We start from the raw sequence: 5,885 nt of genomic DNA, 5'->3' as shown, positions 1-5,885 counted from the left end.
ACATTTGGGTTCTCGAGCTTAAAACCCTCAAACAGCCAATATTTCCCATTTGAGTCGCGACCTAACCCTTAAGGGACGTGACGCGCTCAAGTGAAAGAGCAAAGCTCTCTCTCTCTCTACTGAAGGACACGGGCCACTGTGTGCTATACTTTGCGCCATGTCGCCTGGGAAATTTCCGAGGCCCCCATGCCTCAATGTTCAAACGGGTCGTGGCGCGAACCCCTAAACCCAAAATTCCACATGCATTTTACGAGTTAACCTCCCTGAAATTCAATCTAAACATACCCCAAAGCTAGAGTTAAGTCCCTTAATCACTCTATTACACTTTAGGTAGTGCTAGCACTTTAGAAAGCTAGCTAAATCACCCCAATTAATACTAAATTCAACTAAAGTCTAGAACTTAACTAAGCTTCATTATCAACAGAATTTACCAACAAAAACATGAAAGTAACCTTACCTCAGTGAAGATTTCGAGCTTAGACTAACTTTCCAACACCCTTAGCTTGTCTTCCCTAAGTTCCTAGCTTTAAATTATGAGTTTCACCACCCCAATTTTAAAAAATTTGCTAAGTCCCCAAGAGAAGGAAAGAGAACCAAGAGAGAGGGAGCAAGAGCTGAGATTTTTTGGTGTTTCTTTCTTCAGTTTCCTTCTAACTAGGTTCTAGAATCTGAGATAAGTCTAAGTTTATCCCCTAGCTAAAAGTCCAAAATACTCCCAAGTTTAATCTAACCCTTTAGTGCCATCAAGGGCAATCCCATCATTTGCCATATCCCGCTAAATCCTCGAGCGTTCCTATAATTCCCCCATTTAATCCCCGACACACTTAAACAACATTAAATCTCTACCTGTTACCCGGTAATTCCCAAACACATATTATATCCTATAAATACCCCTAGGCTCCTCCCGAGCTGGGTATTCGACCCCTTTGTGATTATTTAGCTATTATGCTCCCTAGCACCGTCTCGAATCGTACATCACCAACATAGCACCATACTCTTGTGGCATTGATCAAAACACACATATATATCACATTTTTGCCCTCAACAGGCTAAAATTACAAATATGCCCCTATTAACCAAATTAGGCCCACATGCATATTTAATTCACCTAAACATGCATTTATAATCACATAATCATTAATTCACATGATAGCATAATTAAATCAATTATTGCCCTTCCATCACGCTAATCAAGGCCCTAAGCCCTATTAGCAAATTTGGACGCTAAAGCTATAATAACCCTGCTGGTCTCTGATGCTCAGCCTTGACCTGCTGACATGTCAGGCACTTAGCCACATATCCAGTTACATCCTTCTTCATCCCAAGCCACCAATATGGCGATCTCAAATCCTGATACATCTTCATGATGCCTGGATGCAAAGAGTAAGGGGTAGTATGAGATTCATCCAGAATCTCCCGTCTAATAACAACATTCATTGGAGCATAGATTCACCCAACTGACTTTCCTTTATCCCCTCCAACAGTGTATATTGTAGTGTTATGTTGGCCAACTGGCCCACCCACAACTCTATTTTAGCTCTGGTCATATCCTCTGCCAACTCCATGGATATCAGTATCACACTGTATAATTATCCCGGACCTTTCTGGCTTAAGGCATCTGCCACCACGTTGGCCTTTCCTGGGTGATACAGGATTTCACAGTCATAATCCTTTACCAACTCTAGCCAACACCTCTGTCTCATGTTTAGGTCTTTCTGCATGAAGAAGTACTTCAAGCTCTTGTGGTCAGTGTATGTCTCACACTTCTCCCCATAAAGGTAATGCCTCCATACCTTTAATGCAAAAATCACAGTTGCTAACTCCAAATCATGAGTACGGTACCTCTGCTCATATTCCTTCAATTGTCGTGATGCATATGCAATCACCTTCCCTATTTGCATAAGAACACAACCCAAACCCTGTTTCGAGGCATCACACTACACTACAAACTTCTCATATTATGTTGGAAGACTCAGTACTGGAGCTGTAATCAACCACCGCTTCAATTCCTGGAAGTTGTTCTCACACCTGTCTGACCACACAAACTTCTGATTCTTGCGTGTCATTTTTGTCAATGGGGTAGAAATCCTTGAGAATCCTTCCAAAAAACACCTGTAATAATCTGTCAATCCAAGGAAACTCTTGATCTCTAAGGCGATCCTTGGCCTTGGCCAATCTCTAACTGCCTTAACCTTAGCAGGGTCCACCTTGATCCCATCCCTACTGACAATGTGATTAAGAAAAGTCACCTGCGATAACCAGAACTCATATTTCTTGAACTTCGCATTCAGTTTGTGTTCCCTCAGTCTCTGTAGAATCAACCTAAGGTGATGCTCATGTTTTGCCTCTGACTGAGAATATATCAGAATATCATCGATGAAGATGATCACAAACTGATCCAAATAATCTTTGAACACCTTGTTCATCAGATCCATAAAAGCTACTGGGGCATTAGTCAAACCAAATGACATAACTAATAACTCATAATGTATGTATCTAGTACAAAAAGCAGTCTTCGATATATCTCCCTTCTTGATCCTCAGCTAGTGATAACCAGATCAAAGATCTATCTTTGAGAATACTGTCTTACCCTGTAACTGATCAAACAAGTCATCTATCCTTGGCAGAGGATACTTGTTCTTAATGGTCAAGTTTTTCAGTTCCTAGTAATCAATGCACATCCTCAGAGAACCATCATTCTTCTTCACAAATAGAACTGGTGCACCCCATGGTGAGAAACTAGGTCAGATAAAACCCAAGTCTAACAACTCATGTAACTGTACCATTAGCTCTTTCAACTTCGCTGGGGCCATTCTGTACGGTGCTCTAGACACTGGCTCTGTCCCTGGTGCCATTTCAATAACAAACTCCATCTCTCTGTGCGGCAACAACCCTAGTAAATCCTCTAGAAACACATTCAGAAACTCATAGACTAATCTAGTCTATTCTAGTCTCACTAGCACGACCTGAGTGGTATCTACCACACTGGCTAGGAATCCTATGCAACCACTATTGCGGATTTTATATGCTACGCAAGTTCACGTATCGCAATTTAGTAATAACCTTGGTTAAACCAAGTATCATCCTCAAGGACTGAATTCTCAATTACCAGTCAATTAATCTTTTTTTTTTCTATTTGATCAATTAGAATTTTGATTCTTACAGACAAAGCAAAAGAAAATATAATATGCAGGAACAATAATTAAAAATTTAAATAAAATAACAAATAATAACAAAACCTTGGATTTAAACAATGAAGAAATAATTAGGATATTTAATTTTATCAACTATCCTCCCTATCATTCCCTAACACAAAATACTAAATTCTTCTTCTTTCTGCCTAATTCAATTAACGAGTTGATAAAAGCAGCCTATAATCATACTATGAATTATAAACTCAACCTAGGCGACAATTTCCTATATTTCTATGGTAAATTGACTCACCAAGATAGCATTAATCTCAACAACTCAATAAATAGTTACACAATTAATATGGATACTCTTGTTCCAAATTAGAATTATGTCCAATATAACCAAAGCAAATTCAAATCGCACTTCTCAGATTTTGATTCAAAAACATATAAATAATGACTATAGATGGCCAATCAATAATCAATACATAAGAATAGGCTATACGGAATTGAAAGAGATTGAAGAAGGAAATTGAAATTGCATTAATTCATAATAGGGATTCAAGTGATTCAATTAAAAATCCTAAACAGAAAATTAGTTCATAATCATAATTTTAATCACAAAGACAATTAAAAATAACATCAGAAAATAGATGAAAAACATGCAGTTTGAATTCTCCCAGCCTTCCGAGCCTCCAAGACTCTCCAATAAAAAATCCCCCCGTCCCCTTTTCCTATCTTTCTTCTTATAAAACCTAAAAAAAAATATTCATTTTTTGAAGAGGCGGGTCGCGGCTCTATATATACCATGTCGCAACCCGTGTCTTAAAACCTTCACAAATCTGCTTTTCATGCCGCGACGCTCCTGAGCCATGCCGCGGCCTGTATCTGCATTTTATGGGTTGTTGCCCTTCAATGTCATGGCTCTCTTTAGCCATGCCGCGGCCCAAGTTTCTCCTTCAAAACATAGGTTCTGTTTCATTGGCTAGCCGCGGCTCTACTTTGCTCATGTCGCGGCCCTTAAGATATTTCTCAATTCTTCAAATTTTAAACCCAAAAATTCACCAACGCCTACAAATCATGTTGAGATCCATCCTATCTCAAAAATATTATAAAACTTGGATATTTCTTCTATTTTTTGGACATTTTCCTCCAAGTTCTCAATTCTTCCTGATATTCACAAAAACAAACAAACAACAGCATAAACCCGCACTAAATGAAAGAAAAATTAGATAAAAGACTACTTAAAACACCACCTAAACATGACAAAAACTAGACTCAACAACCACCTCGCAGTAAATCTCTAACCCTCAATACTGATATCATAAGTACACGGGGTCCATGCACAGTGCCAACAAATACAAAGGGGTCCTTACCCTCAGGATAAAAGGTTACCATCTTATTTTTGCAATCTATGGTTGCCCCATAATTCACTAACCAATCCGTACCTAGAATCATGTCAAAGTTGGTCATAACCAACTCTATCAAGTCAATTGACAACTCTCTGCCATCCACTATCACTGGCAGTGATCTGACCCATCTCCTGGAAACTACTAACTGCCCAGTGGGCAGTAAGGTTTCGAACCCCACAGTGTAATAATCACATGGTCTACATAGTCTATCAAGAATCCTATTGGAAACAAAAGAGTGTGTAGCACCAGAATCAATCAAAATAGTATAAGATGTTCCAGCTCTAGAAAGATGACCTGTCAATACTGAGGGACTAGCCTCAGCCTCTGCCTGTGGAAATGTGAACACTCGAGCTGGAGTCGAGCTATTCACCTTCCTTAGTTCTTCTTTCTTTACTCTCAGGCAATCTTTCATCAAGTGTCCCACTATCCCGCATAGGAAACAAGCCTTTTCCCAACACTCCCCCGCATAGTTCCCCCTACACTTGGTGCACTCTGGGTAAGTCCTCCAGCCCTCATTGCCGCCTTGGCGGCCTATCGGAATACCATGTGGTCTCATGTCAGGGCTTGGAGCTGAAAAGGCATCTAGAGCCTTCATTTTCTAATCACTGGGGCCTCCGCCCGTACCTGAACTCATGAATGGAGGTCCCATCCTTCTAGTGTCTGTCCTGGCCGCGTTCTCGCGCCAGATTTTGTTCTCTACACCCTCTGTAGTAAGGGCCTTCTTTGCCACCTGGGCATATGTTGTCACCCCAGGCACAGTGGTAATGCGAACATCCTAGGCTATCATAGACTGTAGCCCCTAAAGGTGTAATGCCCTGAAATCCCTAATGAGGTTTAATGGTTGGATTAGTAGGCCGGGAGGGCCATAATTGATTTATTATGCCATTAAATGATTATGTGCATGTTTATGTGAATTATATTATTATATGATGTTAAATGCATGCATGTGGGTCCACATTTCATGATAGGGGCATTTTGGTAATTTGGCCTGTTGAGGGCATAATTGTGTATTTTCATGCATGTTGGTGAATCATTGTTGAGGCCACATAATAATGTGGATTTTTTCAAGTCATTCGGCATGAGACGATCTTTGAGTGCAAGTTAGCAGTTTGGTCATAACAGGTTTAAGTTCGGGGTTCGGGGTGAGTCTCAGGGTAATTTGGTGATTAGATCGTTGCTGGGAATTAAAAGGGTAACGGGATATGAATTATTAGTATTTGAGAATAACGGGAATTGGAGAGCGTTAATTATGATTAACGAGATAGGCGGGAAAGGTCGATTTTTCCCTTGGGGGCTGTTAAGAGATGAATTAAGCATGGGGGTATTTTGGTCATTTGACCTA

Source organism: Humulus lupulus, chromosome 2, assembly GCF_963169125.1.
Source record: "Humulus lupulus chromosome 2, drHumLupu1.1, whole genome shotgun sequence".
Classification (NCBI taxonomy): domain Eukaryota; kingdom Viridiplantae; phylum Streptophyta; class Magnoliopsida; order Rosales; family Cannabaceae; genus Humulus; species Humulus lupulus.
The sequence above is the reverse complement of the archived record's forward strand: the minus strand, read 5'-3'. Positions refer to the sequence as shown.